Raw genomic sequence first — 12,780 nt, 5'->3', positions numbered from 1 at the left:
AGCTCTTCACCTCCTGTGTGGTTGATGGTTGGACTGGTTTGTGGAGTCTCTCTCATTATTATTCTCCTGCTCTTGTTGTATCGCTGCAGACAGTCCAAGTGTAAGAGCCTCTTCTTTTCATGCTGTATTAGAGAGTTTATTTACTACATACACTTTAATTATTCACACATATACATGTATTCTGATCTCATGACACAAAATATCAGTGGAACAATTTATACATGACAAACATGTGTAATAACATTTGTCTCTTTCACAGATTCCTGCTTCACCAGGTTGGTAAAATACTTTTTATTATTATTTTAAACAAACATCAGTTACTTTTGAGTTTATTGTGTTTATTTCCTGTTTTAGGTCGATCCAGTCTGAGAGTCACAGTCCGGGCTCCTCCACAAATCATGGAGTCAGCCAGAATGAAACTCATGTGTACGGCTCTCTTCAACATGGTCTGCATTGAAAAACAGTCTTTATTATCATTATTAATATTTACTTTTATTAAACCTCCATTAACACAAACATTTCTCAGGTTCAGTTTGCGTTCAGCAGTTTTTCAAAGAACATTTAAAGATCTTACAGTCCTGGTTTTGACTCTCACAGTGTTTCTGTTTTTGCTCTGATCTTTAGTGTAACTGTAATAAAATGATTAATGTGAGCCTGGCTTGTATTTTTCTTTAGGTACTGCTGACGTCTATGAATCAGTCACACAAGTGACAAACAGAAATGGTCAGTATATGTGCTGAAAAGCACAGAGCAGTTAGAGATGAAACTTGTTTTTGATTTAATGAAACTAATTCCATGTTTTTACAATCCTGTAAATAAAATTATGAACATTTCAGGAGCAGATGAATATGAAAACGTCGCCTCTTCTCTTATTGAGTTTAAAGATCTTAGAAGAAAGAGTGAGTACATAAAACGCGTGCAGTTTAAAAATAAAACAAACATCCTTTAAAAATGTATTTTTTTCATTTGTGGATGAATTTGATCACCTCACAGGGCAACACGACACACCAGAGGAGAGCGCTGTTTACTACAATGAAGATGGGATGCAGGTACAGTCACAACAGTCCCATGCAGTGTTTGGTTTGTTAGATCTCCACCTCACAGAAACACATAACGTACAGAGACACTGGATACAAAGTCTGAGCTTCCTGGATGCTTTTATCACCTGCTGGCTGACTAACAGCTACTTTGTAACCAGTTTTACACATAAAGCTTTTTCTCCAGCTCCACACTCAGCTCTGTATCACCTGCTCTGAGAAGAAGAAAATACATTTCATTTCATTTTCACATGTTTTGCACAAAAAGAAATCTTTACAATACAGAACACACAACAAATGATACCATGTGTATATCAGAGACCACATGTTTAAATCAGTGAAAGTAAATCAGGATGATTTCCTCCTCCACACAGGTACAGAGGTGTGTCTGAGGGTTGCACCTCCTAAACAGTCAATAAGGTGCAGTTAACGTTACACTCTTCGTAAAGACTCAAACACACAGAACAGAACTTCACTTTACATCGAGGGCAGACAATGTTTTTATAATAAACTTTATTGTTCTCCAACAGGAAGCCACAGATGGGACAGGCACGAGGTGCAGCCAGTGACCCCATTAAACTGATGTTTTACTGTCCTTATTTTCCTTGAGTTATTGGTTCTGTTATTAGTTACCTAACAGAACCTAATGTGAGTCTTTTGACTGAAAGTAGCCAACTGACCTGGTGGAGTCATGCTCTGTATTGACAAAATATGGCGATACATGTGTTTTTATAGCTTTAAGCAGTTATTTCTTAAATCCAGCTTCACAGTCAGAGTTACATCTGTGTCAGTTTTTGAGAGCTGGGCTCCATGATGGAAATTAGCCTTTTTTTTACATGTAGTGTTTCATGTCCCCTTTAATGCTGAACACCTGATGTGACATTTTCACACAACAATACTTCTGCTCAGTATTGATTTTTCTTTTGCATGTTTGCCATCCTCCATCTTCCACTTTTACTGATTTGGTTCATGTAAACATTTCTGATGGTTTCATGTTCATCAAAATATTCTAATCTGCAGTTCCAAGTCTTAGAGATTACACTCACTTTACATTCACAGACTTGAAGTTGTTGCTGTTCTTGGGAGACATTTCTCTTTTGTTCTGGTATCAAACTGCCTCGTGTTTGCTGAGTTTCAAGCTCTTTCTGTTCGCCTGTCAAACTATTGCTCATGTTTCCAGAGCAGCTTTTCTTCTGCTCAGATTAAAAATTTACATTCATTTCTGTTTTGTCGATTTGCCAAATTGTTGCTCAGTTGTTGAGAATCACTTGTTTTCTGTTCTGTTGCCAAACTGTCTGTCAGTTTCATATAGACATTAATTTGCTCTTGTTCAGTTGCCAAGTTGCTGCTCAGTTGCTTTGAGTCAAAGTTAATCTCAGTTCACAGGTTGCATTGCAGTTAAATAAAATATTTCTCTTCTGTTGAGTTTCCAAACTGTCTTTCAGAATAATTTATTCTCAGTTTTCTGCTCAGACTTTGTCTCAGACATCTGATTTTCTCCTCTTCTGTTCAGATTCAATCATCTTCTGCTCAGTTGTCTAAAGTCAAGACTGTGTCAGGGTTCCTGGGTGGTTCACCTGGTGTTTTCAGTTCATGTTCAGTTTATGTTCCACATTCATGTTTCCTGCTTCACCGTGCCAGCCCTCTGTCTCAGTGTCATTAGCTCTACTTCCTGTTTCATTATGTTCAGCTGTGTTCTCACCGGTCCCTAATCATCATCATTGGCCAGTGTACTTAAGTCCTCAGTTTCATCCTGGTCTTTGTCGTGTCATTGATGTTAATGTTGTCTACTCTGCACATGTGTTCAGTTAAGACAGTCATTTCAGTTCAGCCAGTCATCTTATGTTCAGCTCATCTGCTCGTCATAATAAACACCAGCCTTCACCTACCTGTGAGTCCAGCGTTTGGGTCCTCCTTTCCTCGCATCCACACTCGACACCCCTGACAGAATGACACGACCCTGCGTTGTGGACCCAGCGGACTCTGACCTCTTCGAGCGGCAGCAGGCAGCGCTCTTTCACTGGACGGAGGTGCTTTTTTTTTACCCGCTTGGAGCACTCAAAGCACTAATGGGCTTCATGTGCACATTAGTGCTCAACAAATTGTTTAAAATCCAAAGAGGAGAAAGTAGAAAGAACATGTGACAAAATGAACATGGCTACTTACAAACACAGTGACTGTCCTCAGACAGCGCACACAACTGTCAAGTAATTCAGTTCAATTCAGTTTAACTGTCTGTTGCTGTAATTTGGTGCTATATAAATAAAAGTTGACAATTTTTATTATAAGGTGCAAAATCATAACCACAGTCGCCTCCAGGGGCTTTATATTGTAAGGACTGTACAACAATACAGAGAAACACTCCAAATCAGACGACTATGAGTGAGCAGTTGGTGACAGTGAGAATGAAAAACTCCTTTTTAACAGGAAGAAACTTTTGACAGAACCAGGCTCAGAGAGGGGCGGTCATCTGCCACCTGCTGGGGTAACACTGTGGAAAAGAACCAGAAATGAATAATAACTGAGCAGCTTGACCTCACAGATCATTCGGTTGCTTTTGAAGACGATGACTTACTGTAAGTGTGATTCTGGGTCAGGAGTCTGCTGTGGCACAGAGACCCTCTGAAGCAGGGTGGGCAATTCATTTTCCTGAGGGGCCACATGAGAAACTGGGCCTGTTGTGGAGGGCCGCATCAATAAACTGAACCTAATCCTGCTCAGTACTAATTTGATCTCTGTATAAACTGGTACTGATAAGAGTGGACGTTACAATTAGGCAACGAAAATGTGAAACAGACAGAGTTAGAAAAAAAGCCCTTCACAGCTTTTTGTTATTACGCTGATTGTTTGTCTTGTTTTGTCTCTGCAATAATTCAGTTTAATAAAGTGTTTTGAAATGAACTGAGTCACTGAGTCACTGGTGAATTTTGAAGAGCTTTTTCTGTGTCTGTGACTCTTTTACTGCTTTTTTACTTGGCAGCACTTTTTTATGCGGCTCTGCCATCACGTGTCAGAATACAGAGAGAAGAGTCAAAGTCAACAACTTAAACACTTTTAGAGCTGCTGAGCACCAAAGCTTGTTTTTGACCTGTTTACGCTCTGAAGCCGTCTCACTGAAGACTTTGCAAACGGAAAATATTGTTCATGTTTTGATAAATTAAAACTTTTTAAACCCTAAAAAATTGTTTTTACTATTTTCAACTCTACAAAAATGTACAGTGATATTTTTATTCAACAAGTAAGATCATGCAGTGATAATATGAGATCAAACTACAAACATGGCAATACAGAATAACATCTTTGTTCCTCTAAGCAGCCACATTGCCTACATGTGTGTCAAAGGCTGTTGTTGGTATATAAATATAGTCGTGCACCCAGCGTTTTGTGTTTGGACTTTATAGTTTTGGGTTATTTAATATTCAGAGGTCATGATTCTTCCCTGTATAGTTGTTATCCCTCTGTTTATGTTCTTAGGTCAGCCACCCTTCAGTTATCCCATTTCTTCTAGCCTGCATGGGGGTGACTTTCCCCTGCAGGCCCATCTTCTCCAGAATTGTCCTGATCACACACAAAAAATAAGAGAAGAGAGAAAAACATGGCAACTATGTTAATCCCTAAAGTTTTCACAGCAGAACACAAGAGGAATACCGTCTGGACATCACCGGTTCTGTACAGTATGAGGGTTAATAAAACCGTACTCATATGAATATGATGTGCAAATTGATTTATTCTTAAAATGTATTATTAAAACATAGCAAACTGAAATCCTGAAATCCAAAATGAATCCTGGGATATGGTGGGCCACGAACGATACAGCCAACACATCCTTCAAATCTGGGGAAATGAAGGACGCATTTGTCGCTGCATTTGGAGAACTCTTCAAATTTGGACAGCCTTCGTCGCGTCACTGTGACGTAATTGCCTACAAATGCAGCCATCGACGAATGCTACCCCTGAATTTGGACACAGCCTGTGTCTCAATGTGCGTTTTGCATACTTCGTGTTTTACTTTGATAGTCACTTGTGCTTTGTGCATGATGTTCAGTTTAAATTGTGTCCAGCTGTGTCTCCTCTTAGCTACGATTCCCTCCTGTGGCTTGTTCCCTTGATTGTTCTTGTGTGTATTTATGCCTGCATCTCTCTCTGTCCTGCATCGCAGTCTCCCTCATCGTCCGGCTGCGTGTTCTGCCTGCCGTTTAGTTTCAAATAATTCTTTTGGTATTTTTGCCTTTTTTTGTATTCCAGCAATACAGCTGGGTTTAAGTTAACCTTTTCTAAGAGTCTGCATTTTGGGTCGAATCCTCATTTCTTCCCTCTTCACACCGCCAATAGAATAGCCCTTTATTCTCATTGTACATGTACAGTGAAATTAAGGATATTTAGATCAGACCATGACAGGAAGGATCACTTTTTAAAGAGACGTGGCTGATGGAAAATATTGTGTTAACATTTTTGAAACCGCAAGTTCGCAAATAGCTGCAAGTCTATCTGCACCATCTCTGCACTTAAACAAACATCAATGACCTCATGTGTATGTGTGTGTGTGTGTGTGTGTGTGTGTGTGTGTGAGATAAAACATACGTGATCATGAGGATGCAAAACCACAACAGAGAGTCAAATGGTGGGACTCTCCACCATTTGACCTTAGAACTGAAGAAGCTTCTCGGATGAGAGGTGAAACGTCTTCAAGCAACTTAAAGAAGTCCAGACGTTTTTATTTTCAAGCTCCTTAGACTACGATGACCTGGATGACTGAGAACCTTCACAGACACACAACAGAGAAAACAGAGAAAGATCCAGGAGACCCAAAAACAAACACGTGTCCACACCAGCAGAAGCAACAAGGAGCCAAAAAGAAAGATCACCTAAAAACCAACCGGCAGCTGATCCTGTCAGAGGTTGGCCACCCCAGTACGAGCTGAGGACAGAGCCCCAGGGGTGTGGGCACATGCACATAAATGCACAAAGACACACACCTGCATCAACCCACCGTTCTAAAACCCTTCACCCTGTGTCAGTATTTCTGTGAAGTATGAATGAAAGTTTGCAAGCAGCTGCAGGCTTATCTGCACTTAAAAACCCTCAGTGATCTCATGTTTTTCTCCATCAGCCCACAGAATGAATCTCAATGTCTCCTGAAAACACTTTGGCTCTGTGCTATGTGATTATGTCTTATTCTTGCTATCAAACCTCAGGATGTGTAAAGAGGAACTGGAAGTTTGGTCATGACCAAATTGAAACATTTAACACAATGAAGCAACATGGGGTTTGTTTCAGTGCTTTGTGTATTTACTCAATATGCATTCAAGTTTTGAGTTACTATGGCAACATGAGTAAAAATATAAAAATAAATGGTTTAAGGAATAATTATTAAAATGCCATTAGATACACAACAAAAACATCCTGACATCTCTCCTCTGTTTTTGACCTTCTGCAAATGATTTTTAGTTTTTAATAAATAATTACAATCCACAGTAAAACTGAAAATAATGAATAAATGTTGATAATGTTTAAGAGTTTATTCACTCGTATTGTAGGGACACCATAATATCATCTGACATATCAGTCTACACATAGCTAAACAGACTGAACTTCTGTCGAATCATACAGGATGTTATTCTCATTTATGTCGTAAGTTGAAACTTTTGTGACCTTGATAGAGACCATATGGATGTTTTTGTGATGACCCAGAGTCTCTGTGTTCCAGTGATCAGTTATCTGTAACTCAGTTTTCTTCATTTGTTACTATTGAGGCCTGAAATGATCAGCTTCAGTAAGCTTTAGTAAAGGTCACCTCGTCTGCATGTGACTCTGGAGAGAATTACATAGTCTTTGTTGGTAACATGTAACATTCACTTTGATGTGCCAATAGAAGATACATTTATTTGCTGTCTTTGTTAATTTAATTTGTGAAACATACAGGTCTTTAGTTTCAGTTCAACCACACAGTGAGTCATTTACTCTGTTTGGGTGTCAGCCAAACATAGAATTTAACCACAAGGTGAAAACATGCACAGATCTGAGGTCAAAGGTCATTTTTATTATAGCACTGCATGATGATGTTTCAGCTAAGAGTCAGATAAAATCTCTGGATATTTTTATGCAGCATGAAAGAAGAATTTCCACATAATTCCTCCGATAAAGAATCAAAATATAAAAAAATCATTAAAAAGACTTAGATATAAAAATACAGGCTGCAAAACAGAAAAGGGGTTTTGGTACATTCACTTCCAGTGTGCAGGAAGAGTAACATTGCAGCATGATAATGATCCAGGGGACGTTGCGAAAACATGTCACGGTAAAAAAAAAGACCTGGTAAGATATGACTTAAAGCGATGGAAAACACGTCACAAAACTGCTGCGGTCAAAGCTACAGGAGCTGTTTGAGTTTGGTGTAAAAGGGAAGGAAGCACAGAGAGACCAATCAGAAGAAGAACCTGTAGAAAAACTCTGTCACACCCAAACAAAACACAACTTCTCTTTTTTTCTGCAAAGTAAAACTGTTTGTGATTATCTGAGGATCAGAGTGCAGCAGGCTGGATGTGACGATGGGGCTCTCTTTGCTCTGCATGATGGGCTTTTTCTGTAAGTACACGTCTGACATTGTTTGAAAGGCACCATTAATTAAAATGTTTCTGATCTGTGAGAATTACAGTGAGTCACTGCTTAGAGCATGTTTAGCAAACAAGAGAAATTTGGTGATTATTGTTCATCCCTAAATTTACAATAATCAATAATCAGAGTAAAGCCTTTAAAAAAAACTTTACTCTGAGGTAAAATATCTGATGAGTTTTTATTCATTATTTTAGTGCTCAGTACAGTCATCTGTGGAAACGCTGAAGGTAAGAAACACTGTTTTTACTCCAGTTCATATATGTAGCTGTTATCTCCTACAATGCTCGAAATCAGGGGTGTCAAACCTACGGTCCACGGGCCACATTCGGCCCTCGATACAATTATTTCCGGCCTGCGAGCCACTTATTAATGGACCCTCGGTATGTGGGAGCTGAATCTTCAGCCCTGCTACGAATCTGTGCTTTGGTGGGCGCACCAATCGCATGCAAAGACAGGCTGGGATCATACCATTATGTGAAAGAAAGAAGGGGGGCAGAGGTCCTGAAGGCAGCAAGTTTAGTGGTACAGGCCAAACCATTTCAACAGCTACCAAACAGGTAAAACAGCAAATGATTAAAGTGCAGGTAAACAGAAATGTTTCTATTTTTCAGCATCTACTATAGAAATATAGTATAGATATAATAATGATGAGCTACCAGAAGTTTCTTTCTATTTTTACACATTTGTTTCTTACAATTTAAGTCAAAGGGTGGTGCCGACAGGTTTCTCTCTTTCTCACAGCAGCTTTTTCTTCATCACGTAGAAAAACAGTTAAATACTGTAAATCTGTTCCTGTCCTTGTGTCTCTGCTATTGCCTCCCTGTTTGTTTATCACTGTTGTTGTCAAGTCCGTGTGTCTCAGGTGTAGGTCTCAGTGTTTCCTGTATTACTTTGACAGTGTCCCATCCTGTGTTCAGTTTTGCTTCCTGTATTGTGTCATTATGTTTATTCCCCCCAGCTGTCTTCTCCGTGTGTTTCCTCATCACCATCTTGTATATTTATGGAATCAGCTGTCAGTCGGTTTTATATGGCGTTATTTTTGTGCCACTATTCTGACCCCACGTAAAAAAAAAAATTGAGCGCACGTAAAAATAATTGTTTCATTTTGAGGAGAAATTTATTTTGAGTGAAGAAAAACTTAATTTGAGTGAACAAAATTCATTGCTGCGTGCAAAAAATGTATCTCAGTGTTTGCTGTTATCCACACACACACACAACAGCAGCCCCTCTCGCTCAGTTTTTGCACTTGCGCTCGCTCGCAATGTGTTGCTCGCGCTCTCAACATTTCTGCCCGTGCGCGCTCAACTCTTTCTGTACACCGTTATATTTGTGCCACAAAACCATCCAATCACAGACTTGGATGCAAAAAAAATCTGATTGGCTGTTCTGGTCTCCAATCAGCTCGAAATGACGAAATGCAATATCCCAGAATCCATTTTGTCCAAAACTTAAATGAGGCAGTGGCGGAGGAACACAGAGTGTTTAAAATGATCATATTAAGAGTGTGCTGCCTTCATACAGACTAATTCTCTTTTCATGGATGTTTATCTGAACAGATTACAGTACAGATGTACAAGAAGATGATGATTTGTGTGAGTAGTGCAGTGTATCTCACTGATATTGGCATGTGTGCTGCTTACCTCAGTGTACGCTTTTGTATTAACTCTTGGAGTTCTCAAAATCCTTGTACAAAGCTACATGGATAAAAATGAAAGGAAATACCAGATACTCCGGCTTCCTCCCACAGTCTAAAGACATGCACTTAGTGGGGTTAAGTGAATTGATTATTTTAAATATGTGGGAGTGTGAATGTTTGTCTGTGTCTCTGTCTTAGCCCTGCAACAGACTGGCGACCTGTCCAGGGTGTACCCTGCCTCTCGCTCTATGATAGCTGGGATAGTCTATAGCCTCCTGCGACCCTGATAAGGATAAGCGGAAGAGAATGGACAAGAGTCTAAAGTGGGATTCAGCGGTGCAGAGCCCTAAAATCAGTTTTTAATGGCTCAGGCTATTTTCTATTGAGAGCTCCAGTAGATTTTCTTAATGTATGAGCTGTGATCAGCTGACTTGCTGCTCTTTACAGATTTATCCACCTGAATTCAGTCAGATGTAAGCAGACGTTTCATGAGTTGTCCTCGTCTCTACACTCACAGTACACTGTTTATACTGACTTTATATTGGACTGTCACTGTGCACCAGTCACACACTGGTCTTTCCTTTAAATCCATCACAGTACAGCAAACTAACCTGTTTATCCTGCACTAATCTGTAGAGGATTTTCATGCAGCCTTAAATAACACAGTGATTCTACCTCAGTTTGTTTTGCAGCATGCTTCACACTATGAAAAACACAATGTCAACATAAATACTCAAGTAAAGTACAGATAGCTTACGTACAGTAACAAACTATTTGTACTTCGTTACTTCCCACCTCTGGAAATAAGTAAATTGTGTGATATTTGACTGTAAAACTGAGGTTGTTTACATGATATTGTGTGTTTATGCGTCGATGTTCAGTGTCACAGTTTAGATTTGTGCACACCTGGTTGTGTTCAGTCACTCTGCTGGTAGAGTCTAAATATCATTAAATCTGTTTGGTAAAAACTAACTTTTTATTGTTGATTTTTAGTCAAATTTTTACCAGGACACAAAAATATAATTAAAATTAACAAGAGCAATAAAACCAGGATCGTTTTGTAATGATATATTTTTATTTGAACAGCTCCTCCTGAGCCCACTGTGACCCTCCAACCATCCACGACTCAGATACACAGAGGTGAGAAAGTCACTGTCAGATATAAGATTCAGGGATACAAGTTAAACGCATCTCCTCACTTATTTTATTTGTATTACACAATTCATCCAAAAACAGAACAAAATACTAACAAAAGCAGTTGTAAAACAATAATAAATGATTGTCCTCATTTTAGGAGAGACTGGTCTGCTATGTTAGCCTTTCCCAAACTGCTCGTATGTTTACTCATAGCAGCAGTTTTTTCACTTCGTTTATCTTTAAATCTCCAGCTCTGAATCCACCACTGGAGGTTTAACAGCATTGTTAGCAAACAACAGCTAAGTGACAACGAATGGATTATATGTTCATAAATGTATAAAACATTTAAAAAGTATAAAAACAACTTTTATTGTTGATTTTTTTAAGTCAAATTATCAGTCTGCTAATGATATGTTTTATTTGATCAGCTCCTTCTAAGCCCACTGTGACCCTGCAGCCACCCTGGACTCAGATATACAGCGGTGAGACAGTCACTGTCAGATGTGACATTCAGGGAGGTGAAGGAGCTCAGTGGACGTATGAATGGAGACCAGCTGAGGTAAACACACCTCCAACATCCAATGAATACAGAATCAGCAGCGCTGCTGAGTCTGACAGTGGAGAATACAGCTGTCGGGGCAGAAGAAACTCTTCCTGGACAGAGTGGAGTGACATCACCACATTGAAAGTAACAGGCAAGTTGGACATATTTCACACATTTTAATTTACACTGCATAATGTTTCATCAAAAGACACAACAAAATACTTTGTCTTTCAATTATACTGTTTTTTAGATTCATATCATAAGTACTCACAGTGAAACACTTGGAAGGAAAAAAGATTTCCATATGTGGATTTATTGCTGCAGTTCCATCAGTTCTTTTGTTTTTAGCATTTTTACATTAATTTCTCTTCAAGTTTGGCCGAAAAATACAATATAATTGTATCAGAGACTGGTTTGCTATGTAAGCCTTTCTCACAACAGGTTTTACTTGGATTCATTCCACTGATTGATGTTAATGAATACATTTATAAATGAATGAAAAACTAATGGTTTATAGCACTCTGACATGTTTCCTCAGTACGACACGCCCAAACACACACACAAGGGGAGAGCTTTTAGATCCTGTGCTCACTTTTTATCTCTGTTGTTTACACACACACACACACACACACACACACACACACACACACACACACACACACACACACACACACACACACACACACACACACACACTCTTCCCTCCATTCTGCTCCAGTCTGACTCTCAGTCTCAGTCTAAGCCCCAAACCACACCCACCACAGGTGTTCACGAGTGTCAGAATACCTCAGAAGAACCTGTAATGTAGAACAGGTCCATATGTGGATCATTTGTTTACAGTTCAGTTCATGAAAATCACTGAGAGGTACCTTGATCTGCTGCTGATGAAGTTTTTAGTAAACTTTGTTGAGCCCATGTGCTTGATGTTTTAAACTGTTTCCTGTCACATGTTTACATTCCTGATTATTAAAAAAAGTCTAGTGCTAAATCCACTGGTTCAGAAAAGTTTGGACTTGGATTGTAAAATTACATGTGACCCTGGCATGTTGAGTTCTCTTAATGACTGTCTTTGTGAGGCTCAAACTGAATATCAACCAATGTCCGCATATCACAAAAGAAATGCAGTCATGCATTTATGACTTTTAGTAATAATTAATACAACAAAACTTTTTTATTGCTGATTTTCAACTCATATTGTCTACAGCATGCAAAATTATGATTACAATTAACAAGAGCAATAAAAACTGGGACAACTTTAATAATGATTTTATATTTAAGTTTGTTAATGATATTTTTTTAACAGCTCTTCCTAAGCCCACTGTGACCCTGCAGCCATCCAAGACTCAGATACACAGCGGTGAGACAGTCACTGTCAGATGTGAGATTCAGGGAGATGAAGGAGCTCAGTGGACGTATGAATGGAGACCAGCTAAGGTAAACACACCTCCAACATCCAATGAATACAGAATCAGCAGCGCTGCTGAGTCTGACAGTGGAGGATACAGCTGTCGGGGCAGAAGAAACTCTTCCTGGACAGAGTGGAGTGACATCACCACATTGAGAGTAACAGGTAAGTTGGACACATTTCACTCATTTTAATTCCCAAAACACAACAAAATACTTTAAACAGTACTGCAGTTTTTTTTTTTTTAATTTAGTATCCAAAGTCATGTAAAACAGTTTTTCCTTTATAAAAATATTCAGTCGTCATTCAGAGTCAAACATCCGGAAAAGAAAAAAAATGTGTTTGTAACATGAAAAAAATAAATCCAATTGTCATTGTCCCAGCTGCCTTGTGTCTGTGGCTGCAA

At 39.0% G+C, this 12,780-nt stretch overlaps 1 protein-coding gene and 1 long non-coding RNA gene across 2 annotated transcripts in view; both read left to right on the top strand.

Annotated features, from left to right (window-relative positions):
* Positions 1–12,780, top strand: part of LOC120741910 (Fc receptor-like protein 5) — a 58,208-nt gene that overhangs the window by 34,298 nt on the left and 11,130 nt on the right. The gene's annotated exons all lie outside the window — the stretch shown is intronic.
* On the top strand, positions 7,445–10,899 carry LOC120741967. Its single transcript, XR_005697726.1, has 4 exons — positions 7,445–7,622; positions 7,847–7,879; positions 10,375–10,428; positions 10,854–10,899. It is a non-coding gene; the product is annotated as an uncharacterized LOC120741967 (long non-coding RNA).

The sequence above is a fragment of the Simochromis diagramma genome, unplaced genomic scaffold (assembly GCF_900408965.1).
Source record: "Simochromis diagramma unplaced genomic scaffold, fSimDia1.1 OVJJ01000590.1, whole genome shotgun sequence".
NCBI classification, from domain to species: Eukaryota; Metazoa; Chordata; class Actinopteri; order Cichliformes; family Cichlidae; genus Simochromis; species Simochromis diagramma.
This window is presented reverse-complemented; position numbering and strand designations above follow the sequence as displayed.